General features: G+C 37.5%; 1 protein-coding gene across 3 annotated transcripts in view; it reads right to left on the bottom strand.

The window, feature by feature from the left end:
* Nucleotides 1-8,996: 8,996 nt before the first annotated feature.
* The window catches only part of LOC136865975 (amidophosphoribosyltransferase), a 155,351-nt gene continuing 148,537 nt past the window's right edge, over nt 8,997-15,810 (bottom strand). For 2 of the 3 annotated variants that reach the window (XM_067142555.2, XM_068226580.1), the window contains exon 11: nt 8,997-9,702. The gene's annotated coding sequence lies outside the window, so the exon portion shown is untranslated. Of the gene's footprint in view, nt 12,220-15,810 lie in introns of all 3 variants that reach the window. The other variant, XM_068226581.1, reaches the window with a different exon arrangement.

Below are 15,810 nucleotides of genomic sequence, written 5' to 3' on the forward strand. Positions count from 1 at the left end.
CCTGCAACCAACTTTCGGGCGAGTAACCTGGGTGGTAAAATGCATGCAAAATGTCATCCAATGTCTCAACAGTTTGCACAATTGCTGACAGATGTACTAGCACAATTCATTACCATTATTCAGACTGTGGCGTGGACAAAACCCTAGATCACGTGCTTGGTTTCTTTCATAAATGGGAACTACTTCAAACCCTGTGCTATCATAAAGCCCAAATAACTGGTGTCTGCCCTAACGCTGCCTCTCTACCCAATGGATCTGTCAGAATAGCAGATGTTGTAATCCACCAACAAGCGGTGAAATTTGACCCAACAATCCACCCCCTGTATGGGAGTGCGGGTTGGTGACTATGGTTCCCCTAGCTGAGTCTGGCATTGCTTCTAGTTTTGTAAGGCTCCTCACCTTTATTTTTTGATTGGAATAATTTACCAAGGGAGGTGTTAAATAAATTTGTAAATTCTTTGAAATTTAAGAAAAGGCTAGATAAACAACTGATAGGGAGACTGCCATAAATTCAGATCTGTGGTGACCAATTGATATCTGAACCCCCTTGGTCAACTCCTGGTTTTTTTTCCCGGCTCCACTGGTATTAGATTTTTGAGGCCTATGGTGTTTTCCATTTTCACGCACTTCTTGCCCCTTTGTTTTGCTAATACTTTCAAAGTGTCGGACCTTATCCATTTTACTTCTGATTAGTGTTGATAGAGGATGGTTGCTTAGTTTACAGTACCTCCAGGGCAAATCCTTAGAATATAGGACATTTGGGGGGAAAAAATGAAATACTGGATTGCAGAAATTTTGCACTGAATTTGTGTTATTCCACTTCAAAAATATGCACTGTTCCTAAAAATATTTTTTGGAAACATTAACTCTTGAGAGTCAGAATTATCAGTTATCTCAACCAAGAGTTCTGAAGAGCAGGCAACACATGAGATTCAAATAAAATGTAATGAAAGAACATTTTCCATCATTGCTTTTGAGAGTATATTGAAAATAAACTTAAACTGCATAGAAAATTATGTGTAGTTGAGGTATGTCACACCCATAACTTCCTGGCACACATGTAACCATTGATTACAAAATGAATATATCAGATGATTTATTCATTGCTGACTAACTACTACTGATGTCAAAATTAGTACGACCTTGGGTACATTTATAAAAATAATAATCTCTTCCATCTCTGATTTACAGAAATCAGGCATTGAACTTGGCGCACACAAAAGTGATGTCCTTAATGTGCAATTAATGTTTCACTGTTCTTAAATCAGTGGTAGGAAATCATTTAATCAGTTAGGTTACTGAGTAAACATAGCTGTATTGTTTCCATATTAGTGAAAATTAAAAGTTATAATTTCTTAACAATTATCACAAATTTTACTGATGAGACTGTCACACCCGTAACCATGGATTTGCCCTCCTCTTAAATCAATAATCACCACCTCCACCACCACCACCATGAACACCACCAACATAACCACCACCATCACCCAACGATCCACACTGAAAGTAACATAATGAAGGCCATGAAAATTGATAATGAGAAGAATCTATGTAAGCCTTGTATTTCATATTTACATGAGAAATTTCTTGCATCAAGATTAACATTTCTTACATAACCTTTTCTTGATTAAAAAGTTTTACTTGTATCATTTGTTTTTATCACCTTTTTGTATATTAATTATATTTTAATATGTGGCTGAAGAAGGCCGAAACATGTACCAATTTATAACAAAGAATTGTATTGGCTAAGGTGGACATTTTTAACCTTCTCCTTTTTTCAAGGGAGTTTTGTTGATCGATGTAAGTTAAGCCGTAACTGCAATTACCATGTTAATGTTGTGCATTTTTTATTAGCAGTTGACAATTTTGTTACTTATTGAGAGCTACTAGTTATCGGTAATGAAGTGTTGCTGCCTTAAATGCTAATATAATTAGCACGAGCTTAGGAATGGGTCCAAGTTTATTGAATTCCATTAGGCCTACATGTTTTAAACACTCAGCCTGTATTAAAGGATGATACACCACAGGTGTAGGTAACTATGGCAATGCAGCACACCTCGTAGTCACTGCTTTCACTGCTCAAATGTCAGGCTCCTACTCTCGTGGGCTGAAGTATAGAGGTAGTGTGAGGAATATACATGAAAATCTTCAAAACCTTTCAAGATCCAGCATAACATACCAGAGATTATGCTCTATTAATGATATTCCTTCTTGTGTCAGAACTTTCATTACCAATCATGAATCAATGTTCTTGAGAGCCTTCATTTCATAACTGAGTAGCTCAGTGCCAGAGGTAACTTAAGCGCCATTGTGGCTCATGTTGACATTTTCAGTGTAATGAGTAGAAAAGATTGTATTCTATGTATGCCACTTACGACTAACAACATTACTGTTTCTGTAACGTGCTGCCACCAGTGAGCAATTCTGCCACTATTGTGATTCGTGAGCCATACATGACTAAGTGCTGAGATGGTGGTGATATTACATGAGAGTTCATCGGTATTTGACTTGTCTACTGTCAGCGACAATGATAGGACATATCAGAAGGAAGAAAATGCCTCTACTAATCTATCAGATATGCCCAATATCTTTACACCAGAAAACTGGTTGACAGTCATTGCATAAGCAGAAAAGAAGAAACTTCATGGATTTGCCCTCCTCTTAAATCAATAATCACCACCACCACCAACATAACCACCACCATCATCCATCGATCCACACTGAAAGTAACATAATGAAGGAAAAAGATTTTAAAACCATTACAGTGCTAAAATTCTTTAACCTATTGATTAATTGCATATTATAATTATTAATTAACAACTAGGTACATCAGTTGCATGGACAGCAGCATGTTCTATGCCTGCAAAGAACTCCAGAATGAGATCACTAACAGGTCCCTTTGTATCGCAGGACAAAAAGTGCAGAGGTTTCAGATTCGACACATTGTTCTCCATAAAGATGATCCACTTAAGTTCACAGCTTTCTACAACTTTCAAGAACTTGTTCCAGTGACCGTTGATCAGAGTAAGAGAACAGTTGATCGCCCAAGTGGATTTAGGTGCACAACCCCACTCTTGTATCCTCAAGGGCACAGGATAACGACTGCAAAAAGGAATGACGTATTGGAGCTGTTGAAGTATATCCCTCCCATTCATCATCAGTTCTACAGAAATCTGGCAACAATGGAGGCAACACCAGATTAGGATGGAGAGGGCATATTATAGTTTAATTCCTGTGATAGTGTATGTGCAATTATCCAAAGAGAAAAAAATGTTTCTCCCCATTGTCTTTACACCCTAAAAGATGCTGACTGTCAGAGGACATATTATAGTTATTTCTTTGAGAAATAGAATTTGTAGAATTTGCATGTAGTACTGATATGCATACTAGCATAAGAGTAACTTTGGAATACTTTTCATTATGAAAGAGGATACTTTTCTCATTGTCCAGGTGGCCCAGACATCACTGAAGAGGCATACATTTCCTTAGTACGCCTCTTCAGTGATGCCTGATCCACCTGCGATGGCTGATGGCGGAACTGTTGAGGTCCAAACCAGCCTTCAGGCTGAGCACTCAACATACTGTACATACATAGGTGTTTCTATAAATTATTTTGAAAGCAGCTATAATTTTAAATCCCTTGTTGACTTGATCCTTCACTTACTCAAAATGTGGCAGATGGTACTTAGTCACCTCTGGTACTGAGCCCTTCAATTGGTCCAACCATGAGAACTCAGAATCCTTGCAGTCATTCACTGTAGGTGAAATTATGTGTTTTAGAATAAGTAATAAATAAATATAAAAAATTAGATCTGTATTTTCCAGAAACATTACAATCTGAAGATTAAAGAGTCAGGAGATGATGGATGGTCTCCAAGGGGTAAGTATAAACAATGACATTAATATCGTAACGTTACCTAGGATGGTGTACAAGAGAACTGTTGACAATATACCAATGTCATTTTCCTTAGAGGAGAACAAAATGCTAAAAACTATCCTAGAAAAAGAAGGAGTTTTGCATCCACATCAGAAAGTACACAATGCCCAGTGAGATGCAGAATGTTAAAGAACAAACCTGCATCAATAGGTAAGATTCAAGAGTGTTCGGCAGGGAATTGTCAGTTCACCTCAAGCAGGGTACAATACTACTGTCTAGTTATTTGTCCATTCACATACAAACAAGGTGACTGTCTACCTTCGCTCATGATATCACACCAAGGCAACGAAGGAGAAATATATCCTTGTTTTTACAAAATCATAGCAATATTCAAAAAGAAAATTTGAAAGAGGGCACTATAACTAGCTGGAGGCTACACTCTCATTGTATTTACACCCTTCGATATTAAAAATAGCTTGACAGAATATTTCAAGACATTTTTTGTTGAGTATTCTGTCTAAGATCCAGTATCCTAAAGAGTGGGCCTATAACTTGGCAGCAGTATCATGAGTGTTTATCCACTGGTGCACAAGGAAAAAGATTTTAAAACCATTACATTGCTAAAATTCTTTAACCTATTGATTAATTGCATATTATAATTATTAATTATAACTAGGTACACAGGTACACATTTCAACATCACACCAAAATAGGATGTGTTCATCACTTCAAAAAAAAAAATGGTCATTCATAAATAATTTCTTAATAGGCATAGTGAGCTGCATTACCACAGTGAAGAGTTGTGGCCGACTGTATAACGTGTTTCATCCTCTCATTCATCAAATTTTTGTCAAGGCCACATAATAGACTATGTGAACCCAACAGTTTTTTTTTGTTTTTTTGTTTTTTGCAAGTGTTTAAATGTTGCACAGACTCGGTTAGGTCATTTGGCAATAATGGGATAGGAAAGGGCTAGGGAAAAAAGTGGCCATGGCCTAAATTAAGGTACAGTCCCAGCACTTGCCTGATGTGAAAATGGGAAGCCATAGAAATCAGTCTTCAGAGCTACAGACCATGGAGTGCGAACCCACTGTCTCCCAAATGCAAACTCACAGCTATGCAACCCAAACTATGGTGCCAATTCCCTTGGTGAACCTACTAGTCCTTCTACTTAGTATCCTGAGCTGGAACACAGTCCTATAGACCACTAATGAAACATGAACCTTGGCTGGGTGAGTTCCTACCAGACAACAACTCAAATTATTAAAATTAAGAAATGGAAAAGACTTGAGAGTTGAACTGATTATTACCACCCTGTGTGATCACACAGCACATTGCCTTACATAGTTTATAATAATCTCAAATACATTGGTTTACTATCTTTTGACATAAATAAAAATTTCGTGTGGCTATTTCTAGCCGAGTGCAGCCCTTGTAAGGCAGACCCTCCGATAAGGGTGGGCGGCATCTGCCATATGTAGGTAACTGCGTGTTATTGTGGTGGAGGATAGTGTTATGTGTGGTGTGTGAGTTGCAGGGATGTTGGGGACAGCACAAACACCCAGCCCCCGGGCCACTGGAATTAACCAATGAAGGTTAAAATCATCGACCCGGCCGGGAATCGAACCCGGGACCCTCTGAACCGAAGGCCAGTACGCTGACCATTCAGCCAACGAGTCGGACTGACATAAATGAAAGAGCACATGATTCTTTTTATATTATCAATTTATCATCTAATTCTGAATTCATAGTATTTTTACCTTATAAATCAGCACATGCTTGTTTGAGGACTAACAATCTCTTCATACTTTGTTAATCTTATCCTCACCAGTATGATTATGGAATGATTTAAGTACATTTTATTAAAAATGATCTTATCATTCCAACAAGTAAGGGATACCAACTGCAATGTTAAACTTCAGGGTCATCACATGAACATGTCTCTTACATCCAATAAGGCAAGAGTCGTGCATCTACTTTAACATTTAAAAATCTATGTTTCATTTAATTTTACCTATGTTCCCGTGATACTGTCATAGACAAACACGGAACCCAAGATTGGGCATTATCTGCCCTGTCCACTATAAATATAATATCAGGTTGATATTAAAAGTACAGACAGAAAAAGATGTATATAAATATATGTACTTATCAGTCCATCAATTGTCATACATTTTAAGAGACACAGATGTGTCAATTTTGCCCTGCAAAGGGGTTTTCTTAGCAGTGACATGGGTCTCTCACATTAAAAAACTAAACCAATTGCATCAGGATTCAGCCCCTTGACTGAAGAAGAGGTACACGTCAATCAACTACCCTAAGCAGCTGTTCAGTGAACCCAGGAAAACACTCAACAACAAGAAAGTAGACTCAATAACCACAATCTTACAGCATCTCAGTCTTGAGAAGCAAGAGAAATACCGGTATCATCGTTGCTCTGTGAAAACCGCTATGTGAAATATTTTAGCTTAGAACTTTGGCCGGTAAGGTTCTATCGTTAAAGATTCGATATTGTGCAACAAAGTCAAAGAATTCTTGCTCTTGATGAGATGTGCTGCAGGTCACTATTTAATCCACAAAATTATCACATAGCGGTTTTTGCAGGTGCAACTACGATATGCTATTTATATAGGACCAATAGGAAAGGGAATTATTCTTGCTTGAGAGACTTGAGGCCAGCACATCTAATAAAACCTCTTGAGTAAAACTCTCTACGTGTGTGTATGAACCACAATGTATTGTGAACATTTTTCTCTCACGAATTGCAGTCCCCTTAGCTATTTTTTATATCAAAGTGTTTCATGTAACTCGAGTAAATTCTAGAATATATTATACCATGTTGACTATAAGCATATAAATATAGTGTGTAGACTGCTCTAAAAATTGACAACAACATCAATATCACCAGTCCAATTTCACCTATTAAATTTAAAGAAGGAGATGCAGCCATGTTTGAAGAACTAAGAAGAAATCACCTCAATGGTCTAGTGACTCACACTAACCTAAATTTCTACTTCAAAAACAATTAACAGTCAACTTCCAGCCACCAGTAATACAAATGCAATGTCACACTCAAAGAACAAAGTAGTGAATGAACATAGCTCTGTGTGAAATCTAAGCAAGTATGAAGAAGAAGACAACATTCTTGTTTAATATGTTGCAAGACGTGCACAACAGTCCTTTTAGGATTTCTTGCCTCTAGAGTACTGTGTGTTAGATCACCTTTGTTAATATTAACATGGCTACTTGTACAAAGAAAGAAATTAAAGAGAACAAAACAGAGTTTAGGAATTCCTCAAACACAGGCAAAATAATATCGCAATTAAATATAAATTGAGTGTTGTTATTCCTTTGAATTATGCTTTCTCCTTTTTTAAAAGAATGTATTTAACTGTAAAATTATAACTACTTATTCGCAAAACAGGAATGAAGAAGAACAGCACATAGTTTAAGCTTCAAACGCAGCCTGAAAAGTAGAAAAGCTACTAACCGATGTTTGGTTGCCTTGAAATGTCTCGCTACTTTTCAGATGTGAATCGTGCCAGATATATTTTTGCTTTTGAAACTAATATCCCAGAAACACATATTACAATGCACTTAATTTTCTGGGACTTCTGTAAAATACTCCCACGCTTACGATTTTCTTTTGGCAGCCATTAATGTGTGCTAAAAATAGTGCCTTCAATAAATTATGAGCATCTCTCCCATCCACCATAAACTGAATGCTAAGACTCAAACGAAATAACATTATTTATACACCTCGTATGCTGGCTGGAGTAAATCAGACCTTGTAACACCATCTTTGCTATGATCGAAGAGAAACACCTCCAGGCTCACCCAGGTGACCAGGACGTTACAGTGTGTTATTGCTCTCATCCAGTGTGCCGCGTAATGTCAGAAGTGTACTTACTATTCTCGAGTCTCACGAGATGTGTCTTGCCAGAGAAGTTCTCTGGACATGAGCTATTGTTTCCCATTTATAAAAGGACCCGTCAAAAGTTTGACAACATTTGAATACCATGAACTTACATGTCTAATTACAATAGCTTTTTCATAAAACATTTATTACAGCAAACTGTGTGAACTATTCTAATGACAGAGAGGTGGTGAACAGGAACTGGGAGTTCACATTACTGCTCTTCTCCACTGGCATTTTCAAAGCAGTCTATGTCCGTTTTCTTCAATATATTTCACCAGATTTCACCAAGTTCGGCCAGGTATTGTAGGGGTTATGAATTTCTAAATATTAGAAAACCACTCCAAAACAACAATACTTTCAGAGAAATAACATTTTTTGCACTGTAAGTCATCGTTAATTATTGACACCAAGATATTCTGTCCTGTAGAAGTAGACAAGCCTTCATATGAGATAAAAAATGAACTGCTATATCTGTTTTTATTTGTGCTTTTGTATACCGTATTTCAAAACTTAGCTGAAATGGGCTATTTTCCCTTGTCTTTGTCACATTAACCATGAGGTCACTTAGCAAGCTTCTTCCCTATTGGTGGTACTAAATTTACTCTGAAGTTGGAGAGAAAAAAAAAACCTCATTTACATAGCATTGGAACTTCAGTTGGTTGTCAACAGCGGATCACAACAAGAAAGTCACAAGTTCACAAGTTTGTTGTGACCTGGGGAAAAGAGTTGAAAGTCAAGTGTTAAATCATTGCCAGGACCAACAAATCATGTGTTAGGAGCACAACAGTGAGGTAAACACTATTACTAACGATGCGCACACAGGTCTCCCAAGAGAATTTTGCTCAAAGATTGAACCATTGTTGTGCTGTCTTATCAAGATCACCAGCTATTTATTTATTAATTTATTTATTTATTTATTTATTTATTTATTTATTTATTTATTTATTTATAGACATAAGTTGTTTGGAAATTAAGGTATTAAGTATCGGTATCATATAAATAAAATTTCTGTCATTTTTCACGGTGGTCTTCAACGTCTGACTGTTACTGTAAATTTCCAAATGTCTGGTGGTGGAAGTGCAGCCCACAATGAGATGAACCAAGAAGAAAAGTAAGAAGTTCCATTAAGTATAAAACTAACATTACAGAAGAGATACAGTTCAGAAATAAAAATGAAGTCATCAACAAAAATACAAGAACTCTGCCTTCTCACATTAATGAGATCCATTTAATTTCAAATAAAACAATGGAACAATAACACTAATTAGCAAAAATGCACTACAAATATTTCATAAATAGTTAACAATTCTCAGTGCAGCTGTTTAGGAGACACACGTTTTCTACTCCACTGCAGCTTCTCTGACATTTAAAATAATTTAACTAACTAGAGATAGTTAATATATCAATGTATTTACAAAAAAATTCTTATTAAACTTATTTCATTCTTAGGCAAAATATAAGTATACTAAATGTTTGACATTTCCTCATCAATCCACATATAAAAATATAAATTTACTTTTCAAACACAATAGAATCCCCATTTTGTTGCACCTCAAATCAAAGAAATAGAGACATAATTCAACTGGAGATATCTTGGGGATTCTACAATCTGAACACGAGATTCTTGTACAAAAAACAACATAACTATGTCTATACAAAGTATTTACAATGCTGAGGTTACGTATAACTCTTTCAAGGTATAATGGCAGAGAATTACTAATGCTCGCAGCCTCTCAGCTTCAGCCCTTGAACGAGTTATACCAGCGAATCAGCAAACGTCACACCACAGAGAACCCGTGCACTGGGAACTCAACTCCTCGACATCTTGTAGCATGACCAGCTCAGGATTTAAATCCAGGCTCTCTCATCCTGCTTGGACTTACAGCATTTTCAATGGACTGGGAACCTGTGGACATACAAGAAAAGTCAGCAAGTAGCGAATATAAACAAGGTCTGTCAACAAAATATCCAAAATGCTTTTCCCATTAGAAATAATGGTAGGAAGTCAACATAGCACAGAAAACATCTGAATTTTAGCAGACTTGGCCTTGGTTGTTTTCATACAGGAGTCCTCAGCCCAAAGACTGGGTGGATCCTCAACAAAACCATCATTATCTGCCATAGACACCCTAATTATCGCTGAGGAGGCATACTAGGGAAATGAGGAGCAAGGTAGGTAGTTTCCTGTTCCTTTCCTCACTGAACCAGAGGGTATTGAAGCATATCTGTCTTCCAAGCCCACAGAAATACACACACCAACCGACCCTATAAGCAACACACACATCATTTGTAACAGAGACCTCTGTCAGTTTCATACTGTTAAAGCCAAGGATGAGACTGTAACAGCTCAATGAAAGTAACAAATTTGCTCTAATGCACTGTGCACAATGTATCTGACCAGAGAAGGATTCTGGCAAATATCATTTCCCCAACTGTTACACAGTTCAAATTATTTCTAATTATTGTGGTCCCCTAGAGCCTCCGTGTCTTACGTGGCAGTGCGCCAGCCTCTCTCCACTGTGTTCCATAGTTCAAATTCCGGTCACTCCATGTGAGATTTGTGCTAGACAAAGCAGAGGCAGGCGAGGTTTTTATCCGGGGTACTCCAGTTTTCCCTGTCATCTTTCATTCCAGCAACACTCTCCACTATAATTTAATTTCATCTGTCAATCATTAGTTTGTAATATCTGAAGTCATTTCCTTTCAGTTTGGAATCAGCTATAAAATAACTGTTAGGTTCTTCAGTCTGCCAAAACTAATTTTGAGTAATAAATTTATAAACTACCTGAAAAAGACAATGATGAAAAATGAAAGAGGAAGCAGTCATGTTGAAATTCAAGTTTTTAAACAAGAGAACATGAAGAACTCTAATGTGCACAAAATACAATGAACTACAAATAACCCAGTATTGACAGACTGATGTGTTGCTCAACAGTATTTTAGCAAAGTCGAAATTGTCAACTTGCACAGCGAGTTAGTAATGTTACTTTTACCAATAATTACTGCTGTTGTACTTTATTTCCAATTTTAAGTTATGGTACACCATATACCGTCTGTATTTTGTTACATTAGCTACACAGATGAAGCCAGTTGTCGATCAATAGACTGATCATCGACTCGTTTCTAGCAAGACCATCAATTACCTCATTATTTTGTAGTATGTAGTAGAATATTTAGCCCAAAAGCCAATTTAATCCTCAACATATCTGCCATCAGCTGTCACAGATGGCCTAGGCATCACTGAAGAGGCATGCTAGGGAAATGAGGAGCGAGGTTGTTTTTCTCAATAAGCCAGCAGTTGCTGCTATATATGTCTGTCAAGACCACTGAAATGCACTCGCCAACTGACCCTATGAGCGACATTTCTACACCATTCATAACAGGGACTGGCTGCATAAGGAATGACATTATTAGCATGACTTACACCTCAGTCACTTTCATGTTGTCAAAGCCACGGATGAGGCTGAAACAGGTTATTGAAAGTAACAAATTTGTTCTAGCCCATAACACAAGACATAGGGCACTGAAAACACTGGGTCCTGCCAGTAAAGGCATCCATCTGTAGCTACTACTGGTTTGCTATATCGCTATTCATGTTATAGGCTATATCGCTATACATGATACAGATTATTTCACATTCAAGATAGTACTAGTTTTAATGTGGAATTTTTTTCCTAATATATTTTTTCTCGTGTAAAAGAGGCTCCCAAGATATCTGTTATAAAAATTGGAAAAGAAAAGAAAAGTGGGTTTATTTTTGCTGCTTCCAATGCTCCTTGTTGAACCATATCACAAGTTACAATAAAACTATCATTTCTCAACTCAGTTATACAGTAAAACTTGTCTATACATTTTTGAAGGGAGATTAAAAAATAATGTACAACTGAGATTAACATTCAAATGAAATGAACACAGTAACTTTTAATGTACAGAAAAAAGCACGCACAGATGTACCTATTTCACAATGGGTCCAGGCCTAAATGAAGGCCAGATATAGTTCCTTAAGCCTAACAAAAGAATCAATATTGTGATTTATTTTTTGGAAGCAACACTACACTCATGAATCAAGGGACTTCTGTCATCACTTATGTTATGTGATTTTTATGCAAAGTTGTATTAATTCCAAGCCCTGAGCACGTCTGCCAAGCTGGGAAGTTCCACGGATTCAATATCAGATACATCAAATTCCTCTGAATAATTGTTTACAACTGACGGTGGCACAACTTCCGTAATTATTTAATAATCATTCTGCACATGGTACATGAGAACCTCAGCATCAGTCAACATCAAGTAATCCAGCAGCATCTTGAACACTTTTCATCCCAGCTTCAGTTTCATCCTTTCTGAAGCCAGCTCTTAAGAAGTCTTTGCATACTCAGTCTGGCTGCACTTGATCACAAGCAGCTCCTATGAACTGCATTGCCTGGATACAAAAAAGAAATGAAGATACTGTAGTGTACACTAGCCCAATTATGTGTTTAGAAGAAAATGGTAAAAATTGCATTTACTTTCAATGTACTGTTCTATTCCATGTTCAGAGGGAAATGCTATAGGTGCCAGTACAGTACAGTAACGAGCTGTTCAGCTTACCTTTAAAATGCCTTCCCACAGTAAGGTGTGTGATGACACATTGAATCAGCACCTTGCTGTATTTAATGTACAGTATAAGTGTGAAAAGATGGCTGTGGGGGAGTAAGAATAATAGCTCTTAAATGCAAAAATGTATAAATAAGGAAAGTGCAAGCAGGGTAATCTGGATGCAAAATTGTAAGAGTGAGAAGAACATAAATGTGAGAAACATAAACAAGGTTTTGCTTTATACCCTAGCACTTTGGTATTGATCTCAGGGTATTTACCTTTTTTGTACCAAAAACAAAGTCCACACACTTTTATTTGCCTCTTACGACAGGGTCAGGACCTTGCTGACAGCATTTCCTGTGTGTATTTACCAAGCAGACCTACTTTATAAACATCGTCTTTCAGTCAGAGATTATTCTTGTTCAAGTTCACACCATATTGTCTAATCACGGAGTTGTGTCGAAAGGTACGAAAGAATGCGAAATTGAAGATATGTTAGAAGTTAGTGAAGATAGTGAGCTTTCTAGTTGTGGTTCAGAATTTTTATTTTGATGAATGAAGTAGTGATAGTGATTCCAAGAATCATGCGCGTGAACAAATATTGTGTGAAGATTGAGGGATAGGGCTACAAAGAAATGTTACTAGTCATATCTGGAGTCACAATATTTGTTTTGATGAACTGAAAATATGGGAAAACAATGCCGGCCCAAACCACAATTACCTTCTAGGAGTTCAGAAAAATAATTTTTTTTGAATTATTTGTGGGATTGGAATTTTATGAGCTAGTAGCAGGGCAGACAAATATTCATGCTGAATATTTTCAAAGAAAAACTGGCACTTAACGCTGATGAAATAAGGGCATATGTAGAAGTTCTAATTTATACGGGATTAGTTGTTTTACCTGAAATAGACTATTACTTTCTAGGAGACTTTTCCGTGTGCACGTTAGTAAGGCACGCAATGACACTCAAACGGTTTAGGAAACTTGGGCAATAATTTACATCTAAGTAGCCATGTAAACAGGCCAACACTACAAGATGAACATTATGATATTCTGTACAAAGAAAGCCCAGCTCTGCAACTTACCGAAAAAATTCGGAATTTTGTACTCACCTGGCCGGGAACCCGCAGTAGATGAAGCTATGATAGGTTTCAAGGAAAGATTTATCTTGAAACAGTAACTCCCAGGGAAACCCACCAAATGGGGTATTGCTGACAGTGGAAATGGCTACCTTCTGAAATGTGAGATTTACAAGGGGAAGAAAAAAACATGGGACCAGAATTTACTATTAGGAGAGCAGGTGGTTTTACACCTGACAGAGTCATACTGGGGAAAGTGGCATCACGTTCACTTTGATAACTTTTTCAGTTCTGCAAAACTAATGGAATTATTGCTAACCTATAACACCTATAGTTGTGCGACAATGGGGGACAGAAAGGGTTGGCCTGATCAGTTTGGGAAAACTGCACAGTTGAAACTCAAGAGGAGAGAATGTAGGAAAATACAAAATGAGGTGTAACGGCAACATAGGATATAAACTTCATGGTTTTGATCCGTACTGAATTGTGATCACAATAATAATTACTGTACAATCTCGAATACCACCCGCCACCAAATAAGACCCGCACCCTTATTTTAAAAGAACAAAATTTTTTTTAAAAGTGAAGTCAAAATTATTTACAATCTTTACTAACACACATCAAATGATTAGAAAATACAAATAAAAGTAAACAAACATTTCCAGAACTATATCAGAGTTCATTCATCGTCATCATCATCATCATCATCAGTACCAACTTCGGAACTTTCATCACCTTCCCACAAAATGTCGTCATCGCTGCCATCCGTAACATTGAAATGCTACATTTCCTGAAGCTCTTCCGTATGAAGTCTCCAGGGATACGATTCCATGTTGTCAAAATCCACAAACACAGCAGCTGAACTTCCGGCCGCTGAATGTGACCAGTTGGCGTCAGTGTGCGATTATCAGCCGCCATCCATTCTGTATAGAGCTGTTTTAAGACTGCTTTAAATGGACAGTTCACGCAGACGTCCAGCGGCTGTAGCATAGACATTATCCCGCCCGGAATGACTGCTAGGTCGGTTTTCCCATCCTTGATATGTTTCTTCACAGCGTCTGTTGTGTGGCCACGGTAACTGTTGAGAACAAGCAAGCTCTTTTGTCCCAATAATGCACCAGGGCGACGTTGCCAGACACACTTTACCCAGCCTTCCACAAGTGAACTGTCCATCCAGCCGGAGTTCTGAGATCTGACAATAACACCAGCGGGTAGATATTTAGGAAGCGTCTTTCGCTTGAAAACAATGTACGACGGCAATTTGGTTCCGTCGGCGAGAATACACAACATTACTGTACACCGTTGTTTTTCATTACCACCTGTTCTAATGGTAACACTTTTCGCACCCTTAACATTCACAGTTCTGTCCACTGGCATTTCAAAGTAGACTGGCGTCCGATCTGGATTGCCAATTTGGGAAAGCAAATATGCATTTTCCTTCCGCAACCGAATTATGTGACGCTGGAACAACAATAACTTCTCATCGTAGGCACCAGAAAGACGCTGTGAAATTGAGGTATGCCTTTGTACGCTCAACCCATTTCTTTTATAAAAATTACAAACCCATCCTCGGCTTGCCTTAAACCCTTCAATTGAAAGTTCCTTTGTGATGTCTAATGCCTTTAGCTGACACATTTCGGTTGACACACCATATCCCAGTTCCTGCCTTTCTGTCACATATTTATAAAGTTTTTTTTCAATTTCTGGAAACTGTACACTCAGTCCACGAAAAGTTCTATGATCATCACTACATGTTAATAGCACAATTTTCTTCTTTCTTCAATCACAAATACACGACTCGTCAATATCGTATTTCCTACCGGCGGCGCGATTTCCAATTATTTTGGCTTCTCGAACTACTTTCAGTTTCTCACTCACAGTTAAAAATCGCAAACACTTTGTGGTATTCATGTTGATACTTCGAGAACGTGTGTGAGACTGACGCCAAGTTCGGAAGTACCATACATTGAGAGCGGAGAGAGCATTGTTGCCAAGCCGCGCCAGCGGTGATGCCAGATTTACACGCATTCGGAAAGATAAATTTCCCAAAATTTTAAATAAGACCCGCACCCAATTTTGGAAGCGATATTTTCGAAAAAAACAGTGCGGGTGGTACTCGAGATTATAGGCATTAAACTGATGTAATGGTCCACCTTTTTCAATACTATAACATGCAATATTATTGAATTACATTACTAAACTAGGGACTAGTTTCGGCCTTGGCTGGCCATCTTCAGCCTTAATGTAATACATCTCATAACTAAACAAATGTACAAACACACAATTGACATAAAAACTAATGTACAAACACACAATTAACATTAAAATCTGGGATGAACTATGTGTAAAATCTGAC

Source organism: Anabrus simplex, chromosome 3 (genome assembly GCF_040414725.1).
Source record: "Anabrus simplex isolate iqAnaSimp1 chromosome 3, ASM4041472v1, whole genome shotgun sequence".
Classification (NCBI taxonomy): domain Eukaryota; kingdom Metazoa; phylum Arthropoda; class Insecta; order Orthoptera; family Tettigoniidae; genus Anabrus; species Anabrus simplex.